This window comes from Chroicocephalus ridibundus, chromosome Z, assembly GCF_963924245.1.
Source record: "Chroicocephalus ridibundus chromosome Z, bChrRid1.1, whole genome shotgun sequence".
Lineage (NCBI taxonomy): Eukaryota > Metazoa > Chordata > Aves > Charadriiformes > Laridae > Chroicocephalus > Chroicocephalus ridibundus.
Genome location: NC_086316.1, coordinates 39,200,306 through 39,220,593, shown reverse-complemented (window position 1 = coordinate 39,220,593; position 20,288 = coordinate 39,200,306).

Genomic DNA, 20,288 nt, shown 5'->3' with positions numbered 1-20,288 from the left:
GTGTTTCTAGTCACTGCAAACACCAGAGTGTATTGGTTAATGAGCCTTCTGGTATAGAAAATTCTTCTTATCTGCCTTACATTATCTAATTCTTTCACTTTTCATAATCCTGATACTATATCTTCTTCCCTGCCTTTCCATCAGGCCATACTTTCTACTACACTGTCCTTCTTGCCTAGTTTCTCAGCATGCTTACATAAACAGAAATAATCAAGTTAGCATGATTTTCAAGGTCAGGACATGTAAATATGCAAAGAGTTAAAGTGATACCAAACACTAAATCATCTTCAAATTTACAGGGAATCAAACTTTTGCACATCTGTCATTAGAACTAGAAGCACAGCTATCACGTTCTTCGATAACACAGTGAGAATTTAATTGAAAAGTTGTAGAACTAAAATGACAGTTTGTTACAGCTGATAATCTTCACTGCTCAAGACCTCTCATCCTATCCATCAACAGGCCAAAGATAAGATGGAGTGTGCAATGATAAAGATAGGAAATACTGAGTTTCAACACGTTACAAAAGAAATTGCAGCAAGGTCTCCAAGGCACATTCTGAACCTTTTAGTTTTGTAATGGGTTAAACAATGTTTGGTACTTACACATCATAAAAATTTAATCAACAGTCTGGCAACATATTCTTTGTGGTATGCTTGTCTATAACATTTAAAGAACATTTTGAGCACTGTGGTGCCAAATCTGTACAATGTACAGTTCGCCTTTATTGCCTATGCCCTTTGAGAATGTAAACTTTTTAGCTGTCACCAGAAAGTGCCTGAACAATAAAGAATGTTTGGAATGTAATTATGTTTGTCACTTGATGACAGCGGAAAATTAGCTATAACGGCTTTTAAATAAAAAATACTTTTAAAACTGAGGAAGGATATGCATGTGGGAGCAAATGAGCTAGCAAGCTGTTATTGGAAATGAAAAGAGCAAGTCAGTTTATTTCTGTATTTAAGCTTTTGCAGATTGTACTGATATGCAGAGCTAAGAAGGGAGCTTAACTATTTTTACTGGATTATGCTTGCAGTTTGAAAACGTATATATGGTAGGGCTGAAGAAAAAGCAAGGCACTAGGTACCTTCTTACAGCATATCTCTTCCTAAACTGAAAAACACCCTATCAACTTCTGAAGAAAGGACCAAAGGAAATGTTCACACTTCAGAGAGGTAAAGAAGTTGAACAGGAGATAAGAAAGCAGCAGGACTATGGGTCTTCAGTTTCCTTACTAACTCTAACAGTATCCATGCTGACTAAGATAAATTACTAGGAACGGAAGATAAAGCATGCTACCCTGGAAGGTGCTGATACTGAAGAAAAAAGTACTACTTTGGGAGCTCAAGACCAGGTGAATTGATAGTTGCTTCCAGGATAAAATCATTCTAAATTAGAAAGGGATAAGTTCTCAAATGACAATAGTTATCTCAGTTCAAAGAGTGTGTGCCAGTATTTACTTATCAATTATTTTATGAATTGGGAAGATGATATATGCTGTTCATGTATCCAGGATCTGATGCAGCTTGCAGCTTTAGGTTTCACTTGGCCAAGGCTCCTCTGCATCATGTTTTAGGGCATGTCTCCAGTTCATGCAGACATACCTCGCATAGCTGTGGATATCACAGCAGAGTGTTCAGCACAGAATGCAAAAATCTGCCCAAATATATGGGTAAAAATCCTGGCTATGAGGCTCCCCAGAGCTACAGGGAAACACTGCATTTAGTAGCTCCCAAACTAGTTCAAAGTTGTCTGGCAGGACCTGCAGTCACTGCAACATGAATGTACCTTATCTTCATCATCAGGCAAATAGGCCAACGATATTGACACAGAAGTGGTATACAGGAATGTTGCATGGTTAGCTTGCGCTTTGAACATGCATGCAAATGCATGCATTATGATTCTCACACAGGCATAATGAGGTCTGAGAAATTATTGTCTTTCTCTGACAGAGTGAAGTCTTGCATTGTCCTGATTGTAAGTCAGCACATAAGTTACAAAGACAGACTTTGGGGGCTGATGTTCAAAGACACAGAAGAATTCCTTTGAAATTACCCCTCTTTCACCCCAACAGCACTTTTCATCTATTTTATTTTGTAATGTAGCCTCCCCTTTCAAGAAATTTTCTTTGTTCATCCAGCTCCTACTCAATAAGTAAAAACCATCTCTGAACACATTTCCAGCTGCAGGTTTGCTCCGATAATGTAACTTGCACCAACTGTCACCATAGTGATTCCTCTAGGACTGTAAGACATTAACAAAAGAAAGCAAAAAAACCTACTGCCAAGCATAGCTAGCTCCTGGATCTTGAACATCTGATGAGCTTTCCATGAGAAAATGCAACCTTCTGCTGGGAATTCAAATGTACAGCTGTACGTGTCACACGTACACACAGGCACTGAGATCCTGAGACAGCACCACTAACAACCCTGAACAACACAGCAAGGCTGATGCTTTCCAGAATGATTTTCCATAAGACATGCCAAATAAAAACTAACCCCCAGAAAAAACCCTACAAGAATATTTTAGAATTAACTTCCGCTACTTTGGTAAGCCAGTCTGTGTGGCTGTCTGGTGCTCACAGGAAACAGATAGCTTGAATTTTGAAGTCCACTATCTTTAATCTCTTTCCTTATTTTTCCTGAATATCCTGAGGGTCTACAAATGACTGTGGCAACATTGCATGTAGTAATGTAGGAGTCTGGGGAATAGATTTTCTTATTTGTACAAGAATTGAACCAAAGAATTGGGACTGTTTATGCTGCACTCTTCTTTAAGCTGTAACAGGTGCATAACATGAGTCCTAACAGCATCCATAATTAATGAGAGTGTAGTTGCCTTTTAATAGCACCCTTTTGACACCAAACATTTTAATTGGAAAGAGGAAAAGAGAAGACCAGAATCACATAGTTAGTGGAGCTGTGTACAAGGGACAAATGGCCAAATCTTAATTTTCTGATGAAGAGGCATAATTTACATCCAGTTTGGATTTGGGTTTTAATGTGTATTTATGACTCTGCTATGCCATACTAGAAACATTTTTGTTAAAATAAGGGAACTGCAGACTTTTCTTTAAATGTATGATGATTATAAGCACTGCATTCTCTCCCAATATAACAACTTTTAAACGTACCTTGTCTTAGAATACGGTTATATGCAAAACAAGACAATGATATGAAGCATTACGGACAGCAACAGAACAGAGAATTCACTTTGCAAGTGCCTATTGGATGTGAGAAGATTAAAGAGCTGCAGATTTATGTCACTATATGTAATGAATAGGCCAGAATTGAAACAAGCCTTTTAGAATGAATTAATGATCTCTGAACACAGGAGTATTGTTTTACTGTCTCCAAAATCATTTAATATATCCCCTATCAATAGTTTTCAAAGCCTTCATGCAGGGTAAAACATCACAAGCAGGTTTCTACAAAGAGGCTCATAGGTACAAAAAAAAAATGCTAATTCCTTTGAAAAGTTGACCGTGCTAATTAGATTCAGTGTGATCTTTTAGGAAAGCTGGAGGGCGGGGGAGGGGAGTTATCCTGGAGATGCTTTGAGATTGAAAATAACATATTTTTCTTATACATAGTGCCTTATATTCCTTGAAAATTTGAAGTTCTGGTATTTTACACTCAGATTTCAGACATGTAAATTGTTCATGACTGAAAAACAGACCTGATTCCTTGCGCAGAATGGGATTACTTTCTAAATATGCAATTGCCAACGGAAAAATACATTTTTTTAAAGTTATCCCATGAGTAAATGCCATATTTGATAATTTGATTTTAAAAAATCCTAGCAGAACCTGGCCTGCAGCTTAAAATCATATAGACAGCTGTGAACTAAGCAATTATTTAGGATTCTGGCAATGCAACTAAGCCACAAACTAAAATTACGGTTGACTCAAAAGTAAGTTGACACCACTAAGTACCTCCTACATATGAACACATCCCTACCCTACATCTCAGATATTTTCCATTCCTAACCTTTCTTTTCAGTAGCCTATCAGATTGTCCTTGCCCTGTTTCATATTAGGTATTTTTAAAAGGCAGTTACTTTCTAAGTTAGAAGTGCAACAGTTTTACAGGAAAACAATTTTCCTTTCTTGCAAGAGACTTTATTCATACATATGACATGGACATACACTCTTCAAGATATTCTCAAAATTCAATAACATAGCAGTTAACTGATTTGAGTAATATACTATGGAAGAATGGTTAGCTATGACAGGATGTGGTATGAATTTGCCAAGGAAACAAGTATTTACTTTTGCTTGTTCAATGTTTATCAGCTTCACTGCTAAGTACAAAAATAAGCATTATTCCTATAATAATATGGCAGTGTTACTATACGGAAGGGAAGTGTCACACAAACGTTGTTACCCCAGAACTCATCAAGGCTCAACTGAGTCAAGGGACGTCTTACTTTAGTCTGATGTTTAAGAACATAATATGCATACAAGTAACTTAACACGTTTTTTTTCTGACTTGAAAAGCATTAATAATAATGCTTGACTTGTAAGTCTTTTTTGTAAGACACTCAGCAAAGTGATACTAAAATGTTAATAAATCAAAGTAAAATAGTGCCAAATTCAGCATCTGGAAGAGGTGGAGTAAAGTGCTCAGACCGAAATTCATCCATCTGGATGAACACAGTGGACAGAGGCAGCACCTCTAGGCATTATCAGGCATTTATCCACTAGGAATGTCACACCAGGCATTGTTTCCTCTTAAACTTCGTACTATTATAGAAAAATTTGCCAAAATATAAATGTCCTGATCATTTTACCTTAAGCCATAGGCCCCATGTAATCATCCATACACATACTGCTCGCACAGTTCCACACCATAACCAGGAGAGGAAAACATGTACCAGGAAAACCCTCTGCATGTACATAAGCAAACCGGAGGTCACAACTTCAAAGCCTTCACACCAGTTCAAAAAGGGATTAAATAAGTTCAGCCTCTGCTGAAATGTTCAGAAGTAACAGAGAATATTAGGATTATACATATAGTTCTAAAACTATAAACAGCAAAACAAACACACAGTAAAACAAACAGCTGAATACTTTCTATTCAAAGTTGCAAGTATGACTTTACACTCAAACTAAGACCAAGATTAAGGTGTCATTCGATATGAATTTGAGCAGCTTACAAGAAAGCTTTGAGCACCAAATTAGGAACCAAATTTTATAGCCATAAGCTGTATAATAATTACTTTTTTTTATACATGTGTTATGGTTTTTATTTATATATATAAAATATTTGTTATATATAATTACTATATATTTTTGCACACAGTTATCAGTATTCTAACTAAACAACATTATTGATTTTTATCTCTCTCGCAAGACAGGTCTGATCCAGACAAGAAGACAATATTTCCCATAATCATTACACACAATATGAATGTTTTAATGTTGCATTACAGATGAATATGCAGTAACTGCCCACAGGAAACTAGTGGGAGAAAAGTTCCGCAACAGGGCACCATATCTCTAGTTACCAAACCAGGAAGAGTAATCTGAAAATCTAAACAATTAGAAAAGCATCCTCCTAAGAAAGATGTGAAACTGCTATCAACATTTCCTAAAATGATAAATAAAATTTCAACTACACATTACTTTCTTTTAGGCTGAGATTACTTTTTTTTAGTCTGACAACATAAACAACAAAAACAGACTGAATAAAATGTCATTTTTCAAACATAATGTTATCTTTAAAACATATTATGTAAAATGCAAAGGTAATTGTATCTAAAATATGTGCAACATGATAGCATACATTATTGCAGTGTGTTCACTAGTATTTTATGATTCATACTAATTTTTTCAAGAAATATTGCAAACATAGTCTCAGAGTTTAATGTTTTGCACCATGTCTCTCGTGTAACTGCAAAAATGCATTGCATTTAAATAGCTCTAATGCTTTCAGAACTGGTATGGGTCAAGGGTGTATTTTAAGACAAGAGTGGGAAAAATCAACAGCTAATTATCCAGATCCTTTAAAAGAGAGCAGCAAGAGAACTGTCTGCTTAGTAGACTGGGATTGCCTTACTCCATTATTTTGTAGTCTCTGTAATCACAAACACAAAAGAGAAGAGGAAATGGTCAGCAACTAAATTGTCTTTACTTCCAGCATAACCAAGTAAAAAAACACCATATTTTTAAAATATGCAAGTATATATCAGTCTTTTCCAGCCTTTCTGTCAGATAATCCATATTTTACCCCATTTGAATGTGTCTTTTTCCAGGCAAAAACAAGAATAAGTGGCTTTAAAAGAAGGATATCTCATACTATAATATGTCCTAACTCCTACTTTACAGTTTAGGGTCAGCATTCAGCACTACGTTACAGAGAAATGCTGATTAATAAGTCTTTGCAAGACAGCTTTAGGTACCTTAGGACAATGATAAATGCCCATATTCTGGAACAAATGGTTCAAGGGACCTTTACAGCAGCTCAAAACTGTATTTTCAAAAGCTGAACAAAATTTCCAAATATGTAAAAGCCCCTGTTGTCTTTAGCATTTCAGCCTTCTATACAGCCCCAAGAGGGTTTTCAGTTCACTGGATTTATTCTGTTAAAGAGACTAGAAAGAGTTAGTTTCACACTTTCACACACAAAAATCTTTACATATGACGCTGTCTTTAATACATAGAAGTGTAGATGGAATATGTAAAAAAAAGCTTCATAAGCTATATGTGGGAAGATTATTGTAATTGAATAGGCTTAGAAATGCATTTCTATATAAAATAAATAAAAACTATAAAAAATACATAAAATATATAAATTACTATATATCAATTCCCATACAATTAGAACTTTAACTAAACTTACATGGGATCTTTTGAAAATCTTTGCCTGTGAAATCTAAAGTTATTCCACAATTCTTAAATTTCTGCTGGCAAAGACAAACCCAACGAGATGTGTGCATTAAAATGAAATGAGATGCCTTGTGTCATTGCAAAACTTCAACAGCACCATTCTGAAATGCAGTACTTTTAACAAGGGAAGTGCCTCGTTTAAAGCAGTCACCCTGGAAAGGATCAGCATTCTTAGAAACAAAAAAAAAAACACATCTAAAGAGACATAATGAAAGCAATATTTACAGTACTACGTATTAAATTATATTTATTTACCTGTGTGCTTAGCAAGTCATACCATAAATCTCAGTTCAAGTACTATCTTATGCACTTAAAGGTTTCTGCTTACACAATGGTAATGTATGAGCAATACACCTAGTGATGTCCAGATTTAACCATCTATGCTACTTTTTTAATGTTTCTCCAGTACAAATGCATGTGATACTTATTTCAATTGAAAGGAACGGAATGGGCTTATTACAGGCAAAGTGTGAGATTACCTACTGTTTTTAAAAAGGAACATCCAAAAAAAAACATACTATGCACTTTTTTTTAAAATTAATATATATATTGATACACAATTGCAAATTACGGATGTTTTCATGGCAAATGAAATCACTGTCTTAAAACCAAATTAAACACTTTCAGGACAAATCAAAATGTTTCATTTCTTCTAAGAGGGTATTTTGTATTTTAAAATAAAAGTGAGGTAGACTTCTCAAGGATAGCAAATTTTGAATTTAAAAATTTTCTACATAAAATTATCTAACAGGTCATAATTTGGGGAAAGCAGGTGAGCATTCAGATTAGACAGTCTGATGAATCCAATATGCAGTTGTAAAATATTCTAGCTAACCAGCATCTGCATTTTTTAGCCTTTTCAGGAAAATCTAATTTTGTACTGTAGTACAGTAAAACTAAGACATCAGCCTTTAATTTCTGCCAGCAATAACCTAGTCTTAAATACTTCTTTCCTGCTGTTAGGCCTTCTCACCCATTGCACAGCTGAGTTTTTTACTTCCACTTTTTCATCTGTGACCTTGTAGACTTTCACAAAGAGATCACATCTGGCTTGAAGAGCTGCACAGTGAAAAATATGTGAGACATATCAAGCGGTTGCGCTGCTGTCACCTGACAGTAAGAGAATCTCTATCTCCTCCTCCTAAAATACCCCGCTGTGTTCATGAGGTGGGAAAAGGATGTTGCCCAAAAAAATTCACAAATGTAATAAATAGCCAGATCCCTTAGACAGAAATGGCACTTATTTTATTATAGGGACAAAGCCAATAAAGCAAAAGCACAGCGCTGGGTGCATGACTCAAGTCAGAGGCACACCAGCTAACACTTCAACCATGTCTTATATACCTTCAATATTGCTTACGTATTCACTATTTTAGGCAGAGTAATTGTTTATGATGATTGATTATCATTAGTCCTTTTTCTCTTCTATTTGTGTGTTTCCTTCTGACAGTTGTTTCTGAGGATCGATGATCTTCAGTTCCCTTTTCCCATGCATCTGTTTCCTTCTAGTAGGATCGATTATCATCAACTCCCTTCTCCTATGCATCTGTTTCCTTCTGTTTAATCACTTGTGGAGTCTTTTGGAGAAGTTCTCTTTTGTTTCTCTCAGATGTTTTTCTTCATGATGTTTTTCTTCATAGTTGCTGTTAGTTGTTATCTTTGAGGTTTCTCATGTTTCCTAATTTACTAAAGGTTAGTTATCCTTATAAGTCAAGATTTATAGCCTTGTTATTATGGCGAAAGCCAACAATACCTTCACTATTTTTCACAAAAAACAAAGAAGAAAGAAACTACTGTAAATTTTGTTAATGATACATCAGATGTCAATCAGTCTTCGACAGAGATGGAATCATGGTTTCCTTTTTTCCATTGCAACACACAGTACTACTGTCAACAAGTTCCACGCACATTCCTAAAAGAAATGCAATGTCAGAATGTTCTTTAAACTTTTTGCTTTCACTGTTTTTTGTTCTGAGTTGTGCACAAATGTCTCAATCAAGCCCATGAACCAGAAAAGTTATCCCATACATTCCACCCAATTTCTAAATTGTTCTGGTCCTTTATAGTGTGTTTTCTTTGAAGCAACAGAAAGAAATCCATCGCATCTAAACAGAAGATGTGATTAATTTCTTGCAATTACAATGAATTAACATTATTTCTTCTTATTTCTCTCTTGAATGAAAGCACTGGAAATAGACTTTTGTTCACTGAATGTCTCTTTTTTCTGTGATAGAATGGGGAACAGAGCTTTTATCTCTTAATAGCACAGAAAATTTTGTAACAGTATTTTCCATCTGGTTTTCCCATCCTGGTAGATGCTAACATTTGCTTTACTAGATGCCTTTGCAAGTCTATTGCATTGGCCCATTATTTTCGTAGTGATCAGTCCACCCATCTTAATATTATGACACCTTTGGAGTTCCAATATCAAGAAATACACGTACTCAGCAAACTTTCATTCTGAGTCCACATACTCCCTACAAAATGCTAGAAAGACAGAATGTAACGTACTATTTGCTCATGGGTTAGAAAATTGTCCCTATTTCAGATTCTTCAAGTCTTTCAAATGTGTAAGAAAATGCTGAATGAGAGGAAACTAAAACTAGCTAAGAGCCCATTTTTCAGCATACTGCAAATATAATTTGTCCCTACAGATATTCAGGATTTGTCCTTACATCCAACACCATCAATAAAAAAGTAGAGACAGATATGTTCAGAAGTTCCATGTGACGATACACTATAGATTTGAAGTATTTTAATAGTTATCCAAACAAGCAAAGGCCTCATATTTTTCTAATGAGTTGTCTTGCACAACACTAGTTTTTTTATAAATAAAGACATCAGTGCTTAGTGCTGCAGGGGGACTTCTGCTGTGGTGCTTGCCAACTTACTCTGTATAGAGGCAAGCAAAACATTTCCTTTGCAAAGTTCTTCAAAAATACTTTACGAATAAGGATTCTGTATCATTACATTCTCTTCCATATGACCATTTTCAGTATCTCTAATTAGCCCAGAATGAAGCAGTTTGCTGTCTTAACTAGTGATCTGAGCAGCCAGAATCGTCTGGCAATTAAGTCCATAAAAAGTCATTCTTACAATATGATTCAAGAGATAGCTGCTGGCACTTACTTCAAATTTAGTTAGACCTGTCCTAAATACCTTTCTGAAGCTTTACTTCTTAAAACATTGTCAATCATTTGTCATCTGCCTATTCACATTTATACTTAAAAAAAACTAAATTGGTATACTCATCTATAGTAATTCTTTTATGTTTTTACATGCATGGGAAAACAATTCTGTTGACTTGTAGAAGTCGTGTGGAAGGAAAAATCCATTACATAAAGTGGACAAAAATTATTTGACTAATTTAATTTTCTATGAAATCCAAACTGATTTCCATCTTGCACACAACATAACACATGCACTGCAATTCTAATTTTATTGTTAAAAACTGCAAAAACAATTTAATTGTGAAAATTCTAGAATTTTAGTAGTCTGGTACTCAAGATATCTGAAACAGTTCGTTTTCTCATAAGCCTATCTTTATGATGGACCATCCATACCACTTGGTGAATTTGGCTTGATAAGACTACTGATACACTATATAGATTCACTATGTACATCAGATCTCAATAACCAAAGCCAGATAACACTTCTCCTTTGACAGCATCTATATAAATGATTTCTCAAGTCAGTAATTATGCTGATATTTTGCAGTTTCAGTTTCTATAACAGATATTTTGCGTTAGAGTCACAACAAAATTGGTGCATTCCAGGAGAGAGAAGGAAAGGAAAATACTGGCTTGCATTGCTTGTCAGTTACTGAAACAACTTGGACTTGGACATTTTCAGCTTATTAAAATAAATCTATACTCTAAACCAGTACAGAAAAAAACCATATGATTTAACTTTCTATAGTGGACCTGGTCTTTACCTAGATTATTTGAGATGGATGGCCCTTTCTGGGAATCTGCTACAGATTTCATGTAAATCCTGAGCGCTGCCTTAGAAGTACCTCACTGCCACATTGTTTTCATTGGAGATGAAGTCAAGCAACACAATCCATCTGTGCAGCAAATGATTGTTTTTACTTCTTCAGGTTTCCTAGGATTCATAACTTAATACATTTTGTCTTTGTAATTGATTTCAAAAAAAGGTAAAGACCCTCCTGTGTATCAACTGGGTCAGTAAATAATGAGGGAATAAGAAGTAGCACTTCAGACTTCCATTCTAAACACATTTCCATTCTACAGGAACAAAAATAGGAAAGTCACAAATTAACACTCTAGGGATATGCGATGATAGGCCAGTCCCAGAATACATCCTTTTCGTAAGTAAGTATCTGTATTTGACACAAAATGCAAGTACCTAAAAAGAAATGCTTTACTTGAGGTCCTTAGCTTCAAGAAAGATTCTAATCTTTCTTATGCTTGTATCCTGTTTACAGATGAACCTTCTTTATATAAAATGTAAATGGTTTGTATAATTTTTTTCCTCACTTGCTTTAAGTGAAGCAAATCCCAATAAAGCAAGATTTGCTGGTCAGCTAATGTTGTAATGTCTTCATCTTCATTTACCTTCAACAAGGTAGCTGAAGAAAACATGCCCTATGTCCCATTTAAGTAAGAGATTTAAACAAAAATTAAGGCACATTAGAAGAAAAAATATAATTAGGAGATGTCATTAAAATCACATTTCGTTGTTTTTAAATTACAACTATGATATAGATACTGATTCTGTTTGGAGATTAAGTGAGAGCATTTCTTCAAGATGGTTATGATACTTATAAAAAAGAATGAGTGTTGATGAAATTAAATGCATTATTTGAAATGGAAGACAAAGAACCGACAGTGATCTGTACTGTCATCCTTTCCATCAGGACATGATGTTCCTGTGAATACGTGATTTCCAGGTTGCTTAATGAATAACATCAGGCTAGTATTTGTTGGAAAATCTAATTAGGCTTACAACAGCCAAGGAACCTAGTGATCACAGGTTACATTCTTCTCCTGGAAGGCTTCTTCAACAAGCTAAAGAACAAGCTGTATACAACAGCTGAACAGCAAAATATGAGCTACATGAAAAAAAATCAGTGCTGTAAACGAAAAAGAATTAAGTGAGAAATCAGTAAAGCCCATGATAGAATTGTTAAGATTAGATGTATCAGGAAACTTTCAAAATCTTACAGCAAAAATAATTGTGCAGTGTATTGACACTACTTAGATTCAGGTAATTATACCTGCTAAGTCAAATACCAACCTGCTGTTGACTTCCTCTTAGTCCTTAGACAAGGCATTCTGGCAAAACTCATCTGATCAGACATACTGATCTTAGCTTTAGTATGCCCACTGCATGAGAGTCTTATTTCTCTTCTAAAATTGATCAGAGACCATCTGAGAAAAATATGCTAGAAAAAAATCTGAAACAGTGGTTTGGGGAGTTTAATACAATTTTATACTATTTATAAGCTGAAACCCCATTTATAAAAGACCTGTAGGAGTAATAAAAGAGCTGAAGGGCAAACAGTTTGTTTCCTAGATGCTTACGTAATATCTTTTGGGTGTTTTAGGACCTCAAACCAACATCTCCAAGACACATTTATTAGATTTTATAGACCTTCTGGATAAAGACTTTCTTTGCCCTTTTCTTTCTTTGCCACCCCCAAAAAATTTTTATTCTTTTCATAAAACCAATATACAAATAAGTTCTTCCTGTGATTCTGCACCTCAGTAGGTATAGTAAAACTCAAGATTTATGTGCAGAACATTGAGCATGTCACAGGCATGTCACTGTCTTCTTTGTGTCACATGCACTACTGTTGTCACTATGAGGCCTAATGCCTCTCGGTGCAAAGTAGAGTTTGCTGTGTTTCATACTGGAGGAAGGACTGTCAAACATCTTGTAACATTCCCTTCCTCCTGCACACCATCCCATGCACACTGCAACAAAGTTCAAAATCAGGGTCTTTTATGCAGTCCCCAAAAATTGTTGCCATTAACCACACTAAATTAACACTTCTGGCCTGAAAAGAACAACATGTTAGCTAACTGAATTAACAAGGAGTACTTTGACATTTCTTTGATTATTGGCAGGATTTATATAAAATTAAAATATGCACTGTTTTGGGGTTTTTTTTTTTTTCAGTTAACATGCCATGAATAAGGAAAAAGGAAGTTAAGGGAGGATCTCCAAAGAAGTTCTCAGTGGCACACAACACGGCTCAGAGCAAACATGACTGGAGTACCAGAGAAAGTGTGAATGGACATACCACTGCATGAAAATTCAAAATTCAGTGTTATGATGATAGAAGCTGAAGATCATTAGCAGATGGTATACCTAATTAACACAGCAGAACAAAAAATAAGTGTTGAAAGGGGGCTTTTCAGCACTGTCAGGAAATTCCTAAACAATAATTATTCTCCATTCTAATACTCTAGTATTCTCTCTTGTTCTACAGAAGAGACCAAGATCCAAATCTTAGAGTATTCATTTAAAATTCAGCCAAAGTTTATATCTGTTTATAGTAAAAAGAATACAGAAAATACCAAAAAAACCTTCACAAAGTACCAAGGACATTAACACATCAGCACTTTAAATGACAAACAAAAAGGAAGACATTTCAAAACTGAGGGACACTAGTTAAGCATTCTTCATAAGCTTTTTCCTTTCTCCAGTTTAAACGCTTCCACATGCAGAAACTTGGATAGGTATTTTTAAGAAGACACATTCTATATGTCATGTGCAACGTAAATGTTAAGCCAGTACCTTGAATTTTATCTAGAAACTCACAAATAACCTTTCACAAATAACTTTTGAAGTTCACAAAACTCTGGTATTCTGCACTTCAGAATGGGTTTCTGCTTAAAACTGGAATGGAGCAATCACCAACTGAGAGGGTCTCTGTTAGAACCCCAACACAGAAAATTAATCTGGACATGGAATGAATAATTGGAGGAAAAAGAGGAAGAGAGAGCTGATGGGTTAAGCAATCCAGTCTGAGAAACAGCTGTATTGACATCAGTGTTTTTAACAGTTGTTGCAATTTGCAAACAGATGGAGTGCTTTGATGGGATCATGGGCTATTTTGGGGTATCCAGGTAGCATGGATACATACATAGTCAATGAGAATATTATTTTTTCCCTTAATATTTTTGATAAAGAACCATGACATAAATGGAAAAACTGCTATGTAATGGAATTTATTTCATACCCTCATGAGAAAATATTGAGCTTTTCTTTCTGATGCAGAGCTTGCCAAAAATATCTGTGTCTTTATCATTATAAAGCAATTTGTCCTATATGTATTTCATATGGGACTGAGCTATGGAATCACCCAGGTTAAGCTGGGAAGGTCACTACAGTCTTTCTGGACTGAAGGCAAGCAGGTAGGTTGAGGCCAGGTACCTTTTAAGACACTACAAGCTTCTTGCACTCTAGTTTGTATTTTACAAGGTATAGGAATAAAAAATGGGAATTTTCATACCAGAATAAAATTAGCAAGTACCGATGTCGTGGGACCAGGCTAGTGAATCTGATGAGATGCAGTTGAAAATAAGTGCCCTTGGCTATTCCTCCTTATGAATGCTTACAGCCATGCAGAGTCTCATAGCACCCCAGATTGAAGAATATTTCCTGTTACCTTTACAATATACCCCACTGCAGTCATATACATACATAGTCTGTTGTACAACTAATGCAATTTGCTATGGTAAAGAGAGATATTTTTTAAAAGGATTTTGATATTCAATGAGATTTGAAATATGTTTTCACTGAGTGCTGGTAAAGACAAAGAGGAACCAAGTAGAGAATATCACAAGATGGGAAGTGCTGTTAATTCTGTAAGAAAATACACAAGAAGAAAAAAAAAAGGGGGGGGGGGGGGGATCAAAACATGGGGAATATGACCTGATTTGCTGCAATAGCAAGATTTCTTCACAGCACAGGCAGCAGCATCATAAACTTCAATGGCAACAGATTTTCTCCTTCAATCATAGCTTCTTAAGCCTGCTGAGAACAAACTGGAAGTGTACATTCACCACCCAACAAATGTTACTCATGTTGTCATGGCTAATTGGCTGCAGCCTCAATACCAGCAGCAAATTTCATTGCAGAGTATAAAAACATAGAACTTGTTTTTCACCTCATGACAGATGGCTGCATGATGCTGAAGGATGAATACATCCTTTAGCTATTTTCCTGCCAAGGGTTTTCATTCTAATTAAAACAGCCTTTCTTGGTAAGTCTTCTGTAACTCATCATGAAGTTATGAAAAATATTAGTATTATATTGACAAATTTTTTAAAGCTGTGAACCTTAGCCTTGCCAAATGTTCTGTGTTTCTATAAGACAATGCTTCAGTGATGCATGCAGCACAATGTTACTCCTTAAAAGACTATCGAACGGATTTAAAAGATTATCGAACAGACCATGTCTGTCATTTGCTTCCTCTTCCCTAATTAGTAAATGGGGCAAACACTCCTCAACATTCCAGCTTTTTGAGAAGAAACACAACAGATTTGTTTATCAACATTTCTAAGATCAGTGTCAGAAAGAGAAAAAAAATCTCTTAGGACACCACTGACATTTTGTCAAAATCAGCGCAATTTTGAAATGTATTATTGGTAAGATTAGGTGATAGAAGTACTTTAAACTGTCTAAAAAATCAGGATGAATTTGCAGTCTGTATTCTTACAAATTTGGCAAGCAGAAAAATAACATGTTGTCCTGCTAAAGGCTATTGAGACAGGATTCTTGCTGCCTTTGTTAGGTATGTCAAGTAAGGAAAGTAGGGAATGAAGAAAAGGATAGCAATATACTCCTTACATAGGAGGGTCACAGGAAGGTTCAAACTTCCTTGTGAACAAAATGTAATCAATCACAGATAACTTAAACATTGCAGTTTGCAAAATGTTCACATTTTTTAAGAAATAAATTCTATGAAAAACATGAATGTGACCATTATAATCCTTCAGGCATCTTTCTCAAAAAGGAAACTTAGTCAGGAAGTGAAACTTGTTTGCACAGGATAGAAAAGAACCTTGACATTTGAGTTAGGAGTGTGTTGCTTTTCTCTCTGCCAAAGGAAAAGAACTACTTCAACCGATCATCCCTCTCCAGTCTACAGGGATCAATTCAGAGCCTTTTTCTAGGTATTAGAATTACATTAATAGTAATGGATTCAAATTATGAAGTATGAGTTTGTATAAAAAGCAAGTGTTGAATTTACAAAAGTTTGAGAACCTTTGAGTGTGCAAGGCTGGTTTTTCCCATTACAGAAATCCAGCAGCTGCCTGTTGTGAAGTTCAGACCCTGATCAAAATATTCACAAAGTTCAAAGGGATTTTGATCTTTAGTTTTTTCTCAGAATCTCTCAGGTGTTGAAGACACACTTTGAAAAAGTACCACTCTTCTGCTTAATTAGATTTGAGAGAAAAATCCAAGCAATGTATTTTTTACATATTTTTCTTTTCCTGCTCTCAGGCTCTCCAACTCATGATGCGAAACATCTGCAAAAAAATAACAATAAGGATTCTTTAGAGGAAGTAACCTGTTCAAGAGCTACAAGACAAAATTTAAATTGAATGAGACATCTGCCTCTTTTATGAATGCAAGACCTTTGTGTGTTACTTGGCCCTATCACCAAATCCTTCATCAATACCACTAAAATAATACCAAAGTGTGCATAGTTGAACACTTTTACTTTCCTTTCCTTTCACAAGTGTAAACCAGAGGTAAGTCAACTGAAGTCAGGCTAAGTTACTGAGCATGCATATAAGATAAGAAGCAGGCCACTGGTATTTGAAGACAGATAAAGATGTATAGTAAGAAAGCTTTTGAGTGAAATCAATGTTCCTGCAACACCAAATGACCAAGAATCTCATTAATTTCCAAGAAATAAGAGTCAGTTACCATGGTAACACAGCTAGGAGCAGCTTTTATATGTGAAGACATTAATTTTTTTCAAAACTATTAAAAGTACCTCTGCAAATGAAAGAAGAGAATTGGCAAAAGTGGGATCAAATCTGAAAGCATCAGGGACTAAGCGTTTAGGCAGAAGAAAATGAAGATTTTGCAAGATACTGTGACTGGGTTACAAAAAAGGGAGCAAATCCTAGAATATTGTAGAATAAATAATATATGAGCCAGTAAATGGAAACTGGATATAAGATGTTAAATCTGATAAGAAGTGTCAATGAAGGGTGAGAGAAGAAGCTCATTCAGGAAAACATCAACTCCATTTTTAACTCAACAGAACATTGGAAAATACATTTGGAAGAAAACCATCACTGAGACTTCACCTCATTTTTCTCACCTGACAGAAGCCTCCTTATGAACGGCACAATTCATGTTTAAGATCTCTAAATTCATATCTCTGGGAGCCGGGCCCAGTGCAAAGAACAGCAACACTGGCAAGGGGTCAAGATTTGGCTCAAGATTTTGCCCATAACTGGGGTGAATTCCTCAGCAGATTAAAATTTAACCTATAAATTCCTATCTTGCCTTTTATCACTTTAGGATAAGGAAAATTAATCCAGCTGAAAAGTGAGTTACGACATTCTAAAATACAGAATAGGGTGCTCTCTGAACAATTGTGTGTCCTCGTTTAGTTGTTCCTTTCTCTTGCTTTTGGAATAAAACTAGATTATTTCCACAGCTACCCTGGTGCAATTGAGAACAAAAATAATTAGGGGCTAGAACAAATGCCAGGCAGAAGCTCAAGCATCTGGTTTTATGGACAGAAGAGGTGCTTTGCCACCTTGAATGATCCTGTATCACATGACAAGGTCATTTCAATGCTCAGCTACTATCTTTGCCTCTGTGCTGCAAAGTGAAACCTGTAAGTGACACTTAAGGCTCTCAAATGCATTACTTCTCTACCCTGCTTTATAACTGAGGTCAATGTCAAATAAGGAAACAAATAATGTTTCTGTTAAAACTTAGACTTTATGCCATCTACTTAGAATATGATGAGGAACAAAAAGACTGCAGGAAATAAATTCAGGATTAAAAGGTAAAGTTAATGCATTTGTGAGGGTAAATGCATCTAAACCTCCACAGCATTTTAAAGTTTGAAATACAATTGTGCTAATAAGATACTGTGCAATTAGCAACAAGAGTACTGAAAGGCAGGCTTAATTTTTTCACATTTCTTGTTGCAGTTATTTGCAAAAACAATTCAGGACCTCGTAAACAAGAAAAGGTGTAAACTGAACATGCAAGCAGAGAAACATGAGGAAAGTATAGACTAGCCTGGATATTTTTTTTGAAAAAGCAATTACATTGTAGAAATATATGTATCAAGATGTTTTCATAATATGGACAAATGCCAGTTTGTATCCTTTGTGAATTAAAAAAAACGTAACTTAAATGTAGAGCAAGTCAATAAACACATAAAAGTAAGAAAGGCATTAAAAATATATTTGAGAAACAAGCTCAGCAAATAAATTTGTCATCAATAACTCAATAAGCTGGACCATGAATAGAAGTTACCCGGTTTCATTGATTATTAATTTCCAGGAAAAGAATACAGGTACTAGGTATAAGCAAATTCCTTGGGAAAGGCTAACTGGGTCACACAGGTCTCATCAAAAAAATAGACACATAACTTCTTTACAGTTTGCTTTTCAATAGCCTTCTCCAAATCCCACAGAACAAGTCCTTTCTGTGGTTCTCTTCACTTTGAATTGCTTCCTTCAGTTCTCTCCTTCAGTTCTCTTCCTGCCTTCTTACCTGCCCCGACTTGGAACCCACTGAAAAATATGAAAAGCAAAACTCCATTTAAATGAGCTTTTAAGTTCATCACTTGATGTTAATGATGGAAAGTTGCCCAAGCATAGCTCTCACACTATACATTTCCCTTTGCATGCCACAATTTAATAGTTTTGGCTCAGAAATTAGCTTTTTTTTTGATATTGAAATGTCTCATTTACCTTCCTGCTGAACTGATAGTCTTTGGAGGAGGTATATTCTAGCTTCTGAATTTAAATAGAATTATTTAAATGGTCAACACTTTAGTTGCAATTTGTCTCAAGGAGATTTTAAATAATGGGGAAGTTATAACTTAAATTTCATAAGATGGAAGGTTAAACTAGGTAAACAGCTCCTACAGGACATAAAAAGGATCCTATTCCAGGGATCAAACATTTCCTAATTTCCAAAAAATATGTATAACTTTCTTCATCTACATGTTTATGTAGTCAGTAATTTATTCCAATTAATCACACATTTTAAAAAATTGAGCACACTGCAAAAATAATGCTGAAAACAACATGGAGTCTTTCTGATATTTTTAACCTAATCGTGCTTATCTCAGAGAGACAAACCATTCTATGCAAGTCAGCAGGATATTTGTGCAACTGGCCCAGTGAATCTGAGAGGCACTTAGAATTTCTGTGAAATATAATTGAGCCATATTGGCATGAAAGGACAGAACTGCTACATCAGCAGAAATGGCAGGGAGTTTGGTTTGGAGGCTGCAGTCACCTCTCTCCTTTTGTGCATGTTTTTTGACCACGTTACACTAGAAAACTGAGCACAGTCACAATGCTAATGTTAACAACAGACCCTGCACAGTGATTAGAAATGGCACCCTCACCAATACGAGGATAATCACTGGACTGATTCCATGCTTAGACAGCCTGGACTTTGACAAATGTGCTTATGCCAGCCAAAAAATTACTGTTTTGCATTTGCAGCTCTGTTCATTCTTACAAACCACCTGAACATCAAAACAATAATTTAGATTCCTTAATCATCTCCTCTGGAATCCTAGTTTCCAGTTCCAATAAGTTGTTTGTCTAGCATTAGATGCCAGGGTGGGTCTTCAACAGCTATCATAATGTACTTCAAATTTTTTTTCAGTGCATCTTTTCCACTCTAATGAATTTATTGTTCATAGGCTGATAAATACATAACTATTACTTATGGACTGTCATTCTTTTCAAAATATAAAATGGAGCACAAATTGAGCCCTGTTCGTTCTTCCTTGCATGTCTTTGCAAAATGTGTTATAAATTAAGAATTATACATTTACAAAATTTAAAAGCTGAAGACACTGAAAATAAAAACTATTCCCTAATCAAGCAGATCTGCAAAGGTTCTGCTGCTTATTTCTTTTCCCAAACAAAGGAGTCCATTAGTAAACATGCAATGTCACAGTAGTACAAGACAAACAGATTTAGTCTCAGCTGCAAAGCTCTTCACACCAAAATGGACCAGCTGAACGTAGGAGATTAAGTCAAAAAGAGGGGAGAGATGCCCTATTTGCACTCCCACTTGCAACATGTGGAATAATTACTAAATTGGCTGAAAATACAAAAGTACAGCATTGTTCACACATTAAGGAAAAGTATAAAATCAAGAGGCTTCTGAGGTAGAAAACAGCTGCGGCTGGCATGCA